The following is a 12267-nucleotide window of genomic DNA, read 5'->3' on the forward strand; positions in this document are numbered from 1 at the left end:
AAATGGGAAAATAAAAGTCCCTTGCCTCCAAAAAATGGCGTATCGGGCAGCCGTCCTTTTCCTATTCAGAAGCGAAAAAATAAAGTCCTTTGCCACTAAGAAACGACCTCTTGGGCATCCGACCTGATCCAATACCCAACTGCAGAATTGATGGCCATAAGCTTCGAATTTACTATCCATATCAGTAGCAGATTTTCTAAGTTCTCGGCTTCAAACTCCAACTTGGCTACTCAGAGATCAGAATCCTCCTAATTTTTCTTAATTTGGTCTTTTTCATTAACAAGCTTCACATAATTCTGCCTGCCCACTCTTAACTTCTCGCCAATCAACTTAGTCATCTCTAGGGGTGTGCATGGAGCAGGTTCTAACAAAAACCGAATCGAACCGGTTTTAAATGGTTTGGTTTTCAAACCGATCTGGTTTTCTTCTTTTAAAATCAGTTTTTGATTTTCTAAACCGGTTTATGGTTTATATCCGGTTTTGATTTAAAATCGGTTTTAAACCGGTTTAATACAAAAACGGTTTTAAATCAAAATCGGTTATGAACCATAAATCGGTTATCAAGTTCAAAACCAGTTTTTAACAAATTCAAAATCGGTTTTTGATAGATTGTGCTATTTTTATAAGTAGTCGTTTGTTTCTACCGGTTATAGGTAGTTAACCAACTATTTCTTGCAAGAATCTTCATTATTTTGGAACTCTCCGGACGAAATGATTCTTATAAAAATTGTTTCGCGTTGTTTTAAGAGTGATTGGTAGAAGACCAGTTGAATTATTTTAAAATTATAAAAAAATTGCTCTTCGTTCTCTCAAGATTTATGTTACTAAGAGTTTCATTTGAACTGATGGAGGAATGTATGGGTAGGGGTGTTCAAAATGTCCAAAAGAACTAAACCAATCCATAATCAAACTGCTCCACATTTTAAAAATAGGTTATTTTTAAAAATCGGTTTCATATGAAACTGTATTTTATTTTGATAAACTGGTTATTTACCAAACCATAAAAGTAATTGGTTATCCATAATCAAACTGCTCTTTAATTAAAGAACAAATAAGTAAATCCATTGTGAGTTCTCCTTTTAACGGCGTTCTCAAGACGTTAAGCCAATTGATTAATTTTGTTGCCCTTTTCGTTATGATTTTTTAACTTCATCTTTGTCATTTCAAAGCCTTCGCCTTGTCAAGTTATGAGTTTGTCCGGAGGCTTGTATGTGATATTTTTTTTTTGGAAGAAAAGTTTCTACGTTACATAAGAAGTGCTTTCTTAGGATGCGACCTTTCAATTTATGTGTAATTTTTTTTTTTAAATAAATATTTTCTACTTTAACTGTTTAACTGTTTTTGCTAGTTTATTGTTTGGAAGTTTGAGTCAATTGACTAATATAATAGGCATGATAAAAGATAATACTTATTTGTTCATTAATTGTAGAGCAGTTTGGTTATGAATAACCATGGATAATCAATTATTTTTATGATTTGGTAAATAACCAGTTTATAAAATAAAATGCAATTTCATATGAAACCGGTTTTTAAAATAATCGGTTTTAAAAATATGGAGCAATTTAATTATGGATCGATTTGGTTCTTTTGGACATTTTGAACACCCCTAGTCATCTCTTTGGGAGTCGCTTTAGAGGATTGAGCTTCTTTCAAGCAACAAACTCGGTGGCTTCTGTCCACTTCTTAAGAGCAGCTTGTTCAGCACTGAATTTTTTTTTGAAATTTTGAAGATCCCGGTCGTAGATAAAATATAGTTATGCTCAATGAGAGCAAGGAGGGCCATTTCAAAAAAGTGAGCTTCTCGGATGTCATTATCCCAGAGAGCGGTAAATTTGTTGATAAGTTGCTCTTGTGAAAACTTGTCTCACTTTTCACGAAGACTATGGAAAAATAAGGCTTTGTCTTGTCAAAAAAATTTGGTGCCAAAGGCAGTGGAGGGCCAAAAGAGATTGGCGGCATAAGAGATTTCTCGACAGCTACGCCTTTATCTTTTTCTGGTTCAACTATCCAGACACGTTTTCATTGGCGAAGGTCGCCAGAATTGATTTGGGTATTTGAATCAATCAGAACAACATATATGGGGGAGGAACCCATACCATACGTAGCCTGAATGGTATAAGGAGAGCTTTTCTATGATGTAGGGGGTGGGAGTTCCTTGAGTCGGCCCTTTAACAACAGCACATTTCTTCATCCGAGCAAAAAAGCTAAGGTCCATTGTTTTATCTGAAAGCTAGAAAAGTGTCGGAAATCACAAATAAATTGCTTATAGATAGTATATTAGTGTTTACTTACTGAATTTCTTTCGAACCCACTCCAATGAGTGCCCACATTCTAAAACTGGTCGAGGAGCAATAGATGCATTCTCCTTAGCCAATTGATGGGCTAAACTTTTAAACCAATTATAAGTTTCCAACTTTTTATCCGATAGATTATTTGGATTTCGTAGGAACACCTGAGCATAAGGGGTATAATGAGCTCGGTTCCAAGATATCGGGAACTGAGGAAGTCCATCTTGATCTAAGAAAAATGCAGAAAGCGTTATACTCTTAGAAGAAGAAGAATAAGCTGAAGGAGTAGAAGGAAGAGCTTCAGGAGATCAAATCTTGAAGTAATCTTCCTTAAAGTTTTTTCATTTATCTTCAAAGTTAGTACACCATTTCAGGCTAGCGATTGCTACCCTTTCAATGGCGTTGCAAAATATCGCAAAAATAACATAAAAATACTCAGAAAGAATATGTGAACTCGTAAGCCCGACAAACCAGTTCGAAAACTCTAAGAAAACACCACCCGTTAGGATGGAGTTGAGAAAGTGCAACATCAAGATAATGAAGAACTTATATCTGGAACTCGGAAATGGGTAGTCGGATTCCAAGTTCCGAGAATAAACAATTATACATAAAGAGAAAAGATTCATCACCTTGCCCAGAACGTGAGCAAATCCTTTCATTCTCACTAGGGACTTCAACCCGAAAAGAAGTAATTATCGGGTCATCTGAGAGAGATAACGAACCTAATGCAGACTGCAAGGCAGCCGAATCATTTTCATAAGATGAACGAAGTTCTAAAGTCTCTTCATCAACCCATTCTAAGCCCACCAAGGTAGGCGGAAGAGTGAAACGAGAAGCGAGATGCGAGCGGTAAGGGCGATTCCTCGGCATGTACCTGAAAGGAAAGGCACAGTTAGACTCTAACTCGGAAACTGAATTGAAAGACAATGCAATATCAGGAGCCAACCGAGAACACAAAGATACTCTAATTCGCCCGGAACCTGGCAGATAGAAAAAAAGGGTTCTGCAAGAAGGTCTAAAACCCCTATCAGAAGAAACATAATTTTCCCCCATATCTCCTGACATTTAACCGGTCTAAGAAGTCTCTCACACTCAAGAAACCCTTTAATCTACCCTTGGTGTTCATTACACATTTACAATAACTGAAGACACAGACAATAGCAACAGAGAATACAAGCAGCAACCAACAAGTTTAAAGAACATAGGCCAAGAAATGCATATACGAGAAAAATAGAGGAAATTAATTGTCAATATGACGAAATGATTCTCTAAATCTGAGAAAGTTGGAAAACTGAGAACGCAAGAGGGAAACCGAGACGAAAAATGCAAAGATAAAAAGAAAGAGATAAGTAAAGAAGGAGCAAGAAAAAGAAAGAAAGAGAAAAGAAAATGAAGAGGAGCAAACGAAGAGATATATGAAAAGTTAAAATGGAAAGACATATTGGAAATGGAGAGACGTGCTTGTTAAGCTGTCGTCATTTAGAATTTTGAAATCTGGAAATAATTTCGCCTCGTGCCGTTTGACAAGATCAAAACTAATCAAGGAATGACACATGACGTACATGACATACAATAGCAGTCAGTATTTAATGTGATATGATATTTCGATAAATCCAAGTTCTAATGTAAGGACAAACCCATATTAGCACATTGGAGTACCTTCCCTTGATACTCCAAGCTGGGGCACTTAATGATCCGGGTTAGCGACCCGGGTAGGCCCAACAAGATGTAACCTGCGTTGGCCTAATGCCTTTATACCCGGAATAATATAAGCCCGGGTTAAGAGGCCATCCATCAAGAACTTATGTGGTCAGATATCAAGATAAGAGCCCATATTATGGGTTTAAACCTACGATCCTTACCCATCACTACAATAACTACTCCACGTTAATTAATAATAACCGCTAAATATAACATCTATAAATACAAGAGTAATACTATTAAAGAGATTCATTCACTTAGACTAAATGATATGCTGAGATACTGGAACAGTGACCAAAATGCCACTGTTCTCTAACTTTTTTCCCTAAATGCAACGCCAACAGTGTTAATTTCCAATACGCCACGTGGGCAAGTTCGCTGGGCACTGTAGCAAACCCAGTTTGCTGACGTGTCACGTTCCTAGTGGACACCAAATTCGCTACCTGGGGTAGCGAACTTGGTTGCAATTGATGCACCTGCATGTTTCCACCTGCCACGATGACACGTGGCAGACATGCAACGAAGTTCGCTAGGGCGGGCAGCAAACTTCGTTGCATGTCTGCCACGTGGCGTGGCAGGTGGAAAAATGCAGGTGCATTAATTGCAACCAAGTTCGCTACCCATGTAGCGAACTTGCCCACGTGGCATATTGAAAATTATCACTGTTGGCGTGGCATTTAGGTAAAAAAGTTGGAGAACAGTGACATTTTGGTCTCTGTTCCTGAGATACTTGATTCTAAACTTACATTTGGTGTTCATAGTGAACATTATGTATTATTTTTATTTAATAATTAATATTTGAATGCCTTTTTTTTTTTTCTGTTCCCCTTAAAGAAAGCTGACTCCCACTAATAAAAAGAGCTTGTTTCCATGGAAGTCATCATCGTGCAGAACACATCTTTGGCTGAATAATTTGTACCTTCCTTTCACAAAAAGCCTGATGCAAACAATCTGAATCCTACATTCGCCGATTATCTACCATAATCGCATCATAAACATGATACCTCACATCACTTTGTCTTATCAAGGAATTATAGCCTCATTGGAAACCACGGTCCAAGCACTATGCGAGTCCCTTTTTAGTTACCATAACTTTTACGTACTTGCATTATTAACAAAATTTCCAGAGTGTAGATGAAATCGGAAAAATCAATACGCCATGTGTAGCATGAAAATCATGTATGTATGAGTATGAGAGCTCCAAATTCAGCTAAGCCTGTTGTATCATCCTAGAGGATCAAGGATTAATGATGTATCTTAGGGCTGACATTATTTATGGAGAAGACAACTGTGAATAGCGCCAGATTACACTATAAAAAGGCAAATAGCCAAAAGACTGGTATGTGTCCAAGGTAATAACAAAAAGACTTGAGTTATAGGAAGAGTACTTTCGAAATCCCTCTTTTATATAAAGGATTTCTTTCTTTCTTTCTTTTTTTAGGATTTCTTACATGAGGTGGCAAAGCGGGCGGCCCACTCCGCCCCACCATAAACTTGCCAAAAAATGGGTTGTCCCGCCCCATTCTGCTTGTGAAGATGGGCTAGAAAACTCAGTCCTCCCAATCCTGTTTGGGCGTACAGGGTGAGCTGCCTGCCAGACCGATGACATTTCACACTAAAAAAAAATTAAATAAACATTTCAGCCATGGCGGGTGGCGGGTTTGAAAAATTCAACTCGCCCTGCCTCGTTTGGCGAGCGGGCCGAGCCCGTTTTGCCATCTCTACATGAGGGTGAACTTGGTTGGAATGTATGTCCAATCGTGATGCTCATTATGTCAGTCCATAACATATGGATTCTCAAAGGGAAAATATACTCTCATGTTGTTGGAGGGTATTTTTCTCTCCTATATATACACCGATTTCTATATTGCTTCTTCTTCTTCTTTTATAAATAGGTGGATCTCACACATTGTTGTCTCTATAATATGAGAGAACTTCTCTCATATTACATGAGATTAATAAAGCTCATTTTCAAAAGAACTAACATTTATGTTGAATTTACATTAATAAAGCCTAAAGATAGAAGGGAGTCAAGGTCAAGGGACCAAAAATAGACTGCATAACAACCCTCCACCAAAAAAGGGAAAAAAATCTGATTTAGAACAATATGTTCAGACAACTATTTGTGGCTAATTGAAGCAGATATACATGCACTGCTCTGTTTTTCTAAGTATATATAGCAAGTAATAATTGGTGACTGGTCGTGTTTTATATGCATTAAGAATAATCTTTCTTTTCATTCCCGTCATCGGCTAATAATCTAAGTCAAGATCCCAAAAGAATTTACAAGTAAATTTCTTATGGTGTCTTTTTTTTTTTCTTCTCATGAAGCTTCTATACACTTCAATATCATAGAAATTATTAATATTTTAACAAATGAAATTTTCTTGTGCTCGAATAAAGTGGCTCTTTGACCAATTGGGGTTTAATGTGATTTTAATTTATCAATTTAGTATCTGATTCACGGTAATTATCAATGGGGGTCATTTAGTGACGCGAGGGGGACCCAGCGTCACTGAGTGTCGCGAACCACCCCTGCGTCACTCTCATTCTTTTTTTTTTCTTTCTATTTTTTTCATTTGAGTGACACCCCTCCCCTAGGGAACTCACAGAATTGTGTCAAGTGGCACAATCTCGTTAATTTTGTTACCGTAAAACTTCGGAAGGCCATAACTTTTGACTCGGGTTTTCAAATCAGATGATTTTTTTTTATTACACATAACTTTTCGAGATCTACGCAATGACACCTCATTTGACATATTTTATCTTTCATTAACATAGTTCAATTTTGCAACAATAATTTCACTATTTTACAGATTTGAACTATGTTTGTGAGAGATAAAATATGTCAAATGAGGTGTCATTGCATAGATCTCGAAAAGTTATGTGAAATCAAAAAAAATCATCTGATTTGGATACCCAAGTCAAAAGTTATGGTCTTCCGAAGTTTTATGGTAATGCGATTAACAAGATTGTGCCACTTGGCACAATCTTGTGAGTTTCCCAGGGGAGGGGGCATCACTCAAATAAAAAAAATAAAAAAATAAAAATTAGAATGACGCAGGGGGTGGTTCGCGGCTAGGGGTGATAAACGAGTCAGGGGCCTTTGGCTCGGCTCGTGAAGGCCTAAGCTTACATGCCTAATATTGGTTGTTGAACCAGGCTTAGACTTGTATAAAAGCTCATTTAGTAAAAAGGCCTCAGGCTCCAATTCAAAAGCTCGGCCTTGGAGCCTCTCAGGCTGGTCTAGTATATTAATTTTTATTTTTATTTATATTTTTTATACTATTTATAATAGCCCTCTCTCTAGGGGTGTTCATAAACCGATCCAAACCGATTCAAACAGCAAAAACCGAACCGAAAAACCGAAAACCGAAATAACCGAAAACCGAAAAATCGAAAACCGAAAAAAACCAAAAAAATTTACTGGATTGGATCGGTTTTCGGTTTTGATATTGAAAACCGATCCAATCCAAACCGATCCAAACTTTTTTTTACCAAATTATACCTATTACCTATCCCAAATAATAGCCGGCCCAAAGTTTTAAACCACCCGTGCGTTAGCCCGTCAGTTTTAAACCCACCCAAAGTTCTAAACCTAATCCATCCAAACTCACTCTTGCCGTCCTCTCACTCTCAGTCTCTCACTCTTCTCAGTCACTCACGCTCTGGCACCAGTAGCATATCTCTTTCTTCTCAAAAATCAACATTTGTCTCTTCCGTGAAACCTTCAAATAAACATATAACAAAGGTTAGAACTTAGAACTTAGATACAGGGGGATGAAGCATTTTAATTCACGATCCTTGGGTAGCTAGACACTAGGTTAGAACTTAGAACTATCTGGCCTTGGGAACATGTAATTCTTTCACCTTGTGCTATCCAAATGCATGCTATTTTTTATCATTTCACCTTTGGATCTATGTGTAAGAGTTAAGATGTTTTGGACTGATTGATCCTACCTGCCATAAAATCCGTACACCAACTTTTGATATCCACAAAATTGGAAGAAAGATACTACTGAATGTCATTGGTATATTCACTATTCTGATCAACGTGTAGATCTTATAATGATGTCAGGTGATTAATTTTGGGACGAACTCTGGTCTCTTTGAGCCTTTAACTGATGTACAAGACATGTGAACCAATTCTGATCAACGTTTGAAATGTTTTGAAACATCGTCATTTTTTTAAAAATAATTCTTTTAAGTTTTGTTTTTTTGGCTTTTCAAAAAATCGAAAACCGATCCAATCCAAACCGAAAAAAATTGGATCGGATTTGAGAAAAAATTCAAACCAATCGGATGATGTAATGACCAAACCGAAGGAATTGGATAGGATGGTTTTTTGCTTCAAAACCGATCCAATCCAGACCGCGAACACCCCTACCTCTCTCTCCTCTCAATCCATTTCATCCCTATTTTATTAGTTAAACAGAATTTTTGAATGATTTTGTTCTATAATATGTTGTTTGGATATACATTGAATTTATGAATATTTATGGAATTACTAGTGTTGTTGATTGTATATTCTGTTTGGATAAATTTTTGTTGTCTTATTATTTTCTAACAGGCTAAATCAGGCTTTTATTTTTTGTAAATAAAGTAGGCCACAGGCCGATAATTATATTTGTAACAGGTAACATGCTTGGTAAGGCCGACACATTTAAACACAGGCTTCGCCTTTTAAGACCAAAGCTCGGCTCGGCCCGTTAACACCCCTATTCGCAGCACTCAGTGACGCTGGGTCCCCCTCGCGTCACTGAATGACCCACATTGGTAATTACCGTGAATCAGATACCAAATTGATAAATTAAAAGGGTAAAAACCCCAAATGGGTGAAAGAGCCCGAATAAAGTGGGTGGTGAAGTTTCACATTGATAAGAAATGAATTAAATAAAAATCATATATAAGTTAAGATTTTGGATTATTACATTTAATTGTCTCTTAACTCTTTTGATCATAGTCTCGCTTGCATGGGCTGCTTTTAAGTGTGAATATAATGGACAAAGCCACAACATATATACGTTAAAGAACCATAAACTCAAGGTTTTAAATTAAAATATGATAAATGTTAAAGAACCATAAACCGATTTACTTGTAATAAATTGTGGGACAATAGACTTTCGTATTGCGGGAATTTAAAATTCTTCTACAAATGATGTACTTTGGAAAATACATAATTATAATATTAAAAAAAATTCATGTCTCTTATAACTAAGGGTGAAAGTGAGCTGGGCTGGGCCAAGCTTTGCCCCGAAAAGACCAAGCCTACGCCAAAAAATTTCAATTTGGCCTGACCCAAACCTATTACGAGTCTAACTGTTAGCCTAACTTGACCCGTTTATAAAAAATCAAATGGTTTGGCCTAGTCCATTAGCCTATTAATTTTTGACTTCCAAACAGAACCATGAATTCATTTTACAAAATACTAAACCAAAAATCATAATTTCAACGTCCAAACAGAATCATGAATAACAACAAAACTCATACAATCTTCATTTAAGTCACTTTCAAAAGCAAAATGCTCAAATTAAATAACATATATTTCATCAGATCCAACAAACAAATCCATACTATGTAAATTAAAATAATTACAAACACATAATGATGCTTATAGTAAGTATAACCTCTCCCAAAAACTTTGTAATATATTCATATACACAATTTAACATGCTGAGATGTTGGTTCCTCCTACATAAGAAATAAAGTTAGATTTCTATTAAAATATAATCGAATATAATTAAGTTATAAATAATTACAATTGATTAAATTTATATCTTTTGTTTTTTCTTCAGGACATATTTATTCTATTTTATTTTATTTAAAATAAATAGTATAATATAGGCTGGCCTATAGGCTTATAGGCCAGACCTTGTGAAAGTGAGTCTACGGCCTTTTTATTAAACAAGCTTTGTCAAGGCTCAAGTTCAGCCTATTTTACGAAATATACTAGGTCAGGTCTGACTTGATATAGGCCGAGTCGTAGGCCCCTGTAAGCCCGTCCAGCCCAATTTCACCCCTACTTATAACTATGTATTCCGAAGAGCCAATAATTATAATATTAAAAGTTATTTTTTCTTATATTATAATTATGCACTCGGAGTATATAGTTTGGAGTAGAATTCAACCGGTAGGACAATTGACCCATAAATTGTAGCCCATTGATAATAGTTACACTGGTTTCAATCTACTGACCCTAATAATTAACTGATATTTCCCAAAAGAACATGCAGATTGACAACGCCTAGCAATCGTGGAAGCAACCTCAATCATCATATTCTTGCACGTATGACACCTTTCAAATGTAAGGTCGAAGAGAGTGAAGATAATTATATCACTGCTCCAAGAAAAGGACAAAACCAGTCACGTTAAATCTTCATTTCTTTTTCATATAAATAATTTACTTCACTAAAAGCCCTCCACCTCTTCACAGAGAAAAATGGTTTTAAACAACATGATGGTGCTAAAGGTATGTTTCTTGCTACTTTTCCTTCTGGGAGTTACTACAGCTCGCTTAGATCTTAACCAACTCAAAGGTGACTCAAGTGACGATCCTTCCGAGTCTTCAAAATCAGAAGCATGTTGTGATCACTGTGCATGCACAAGGTCAATACCTCCTCAATGTCGTTGTGCAGATATTAGATTGCATTCATGTCACTCAGCTTGTGAATCATGTATTTGTGCAACCTCAGATCCTCCCCAGTGTCGTTGCTATGACATCACTGACTTTTGTTACAAACCTTGCAAGTCCAGCTATGAAATCATTAGTAAGGAACAAGTTTTTTAATAAGTCTCAAATGGACAAAGCCCCTTTAGGCTTTGTTTATTATGTAAGTGAAGGTAAAATTAAATAAACTTGGAATGAAAAGCTCTTGTGGCCTACAATTTGCTTTCAGCAAATTTGGGTCATTTTTATTCTGAATTTTAAGTTCTGTGCTTGGACGAAATCAACATATAAAGGGCCGACTCAGTTCAAATACCCACTTCGTGAGTGTCTGGGGAAGGGAATACTCTAGGCAGTCTTTCCCCTGCTTTTTGCAGAGAGGCTGATTCGAACCCGCGACCTGACACACCACGGCAAGCAAGCTTACCGCTGAGCCAAGCCAGCCTTTCGGAAGAAATCAACATATATAATCATAAATGTTTGGGTGACGAATTTTACTTTTAAAGTGCACTAAATATAAGTACACATACAACACGTACAATATATGTATCAAAATAAGAGACTGAAATTCTTATAATAGCATCTACTAAAGTCGAAAATATTGTGCATATTATTTGTTTCCCGTAGTATTAGTCTCGTACGTGACAACATCTAGGGGCTCCAATCCATGAGTATATATCTCAAACCCTTCTTGCACAGGGTGTCCAATCCCCTGCTCTACCATTACGATCCCCTCTACAAACATATCATAAAAGACCCTACTTTTTGGAAAGTGATCCCCATACTCTACTACTTTGATTTTTGGTTTACATTGATTAATATATGGAGAATTGATTAATATATGGAGAATGACCTCTACGCATCCTCTAATTTTATTTTTATTTCTTTAGATTTGTCGCTTCATCGAATAATCAATTAATTCGGTTGAGTCAGACATAACTACAAGGACGACAAAAATTTTCTACGTATTTAAAACTCAAAACTCAAAACTCAAAATCACTTATTAAACGGCAAAATCACCCATCTAAGAACATTTATGGAAAGATACACTTAGTTAAAGCACTTTCCAAATGTTTAACTAAAGTAAGTCAGTCAATGACGTAGGAAGACTTGACGTGATTAATCCCGTCACCAAGGTTGACGTAACAGGCCTCCATGTCAGCCACGCACTTCAATGCCGTCACTTGGCGAGACGGCACTAGTGCAGCAAAAATTTTGACGCCACTAGCTCTTATTTGTTCCATTGCATCTGCAATTTTCGTTCTCTCTCTAAAGCATTTTTCTCTCCTTCTCTCATCTAAATCGGTTGCCACTTTCCTCTCTGCTACCTGAACTCTCTTCGCTGCATGTTCTGTGAGATTTCCCTGCCAACCGAAAAAGGTATGTTGTGTTTGAATTTTTTTTTTTTAACTTTTTGTTATTTTTTTTTGTATATATTATTTACAAAATTTTAGGATATATATTTAATTAGAGAAATAAATGATAAAAATTATAATTAGTGAAATAATTAAATAATAATGTATACAAAACAAAATAACAAAAAGTTAAAAAAAAAAAAATGAAACACAACATACCTTTTTCGGTTGGCAGGGAAATCTCACAGAACATGCAGCG

Source organism: Gastrolobium bilobum, unplaced genomic scaffold (genome assembly GCF_033153095.1).
Source record: "Gastrolobium bilobum isolate Gb01-03AN ecotype WA unplaced genomic scaffold, APGP_CSIRO_Gbil_v1 utg6313, whole genome shotgun sequence".
NCBI lineage: Eukaryota > Viridiplantae > Streptophyta > Magnoliopsida > Fabales > Fabaceae > Gastrolobium > Gastrolobium bilobum.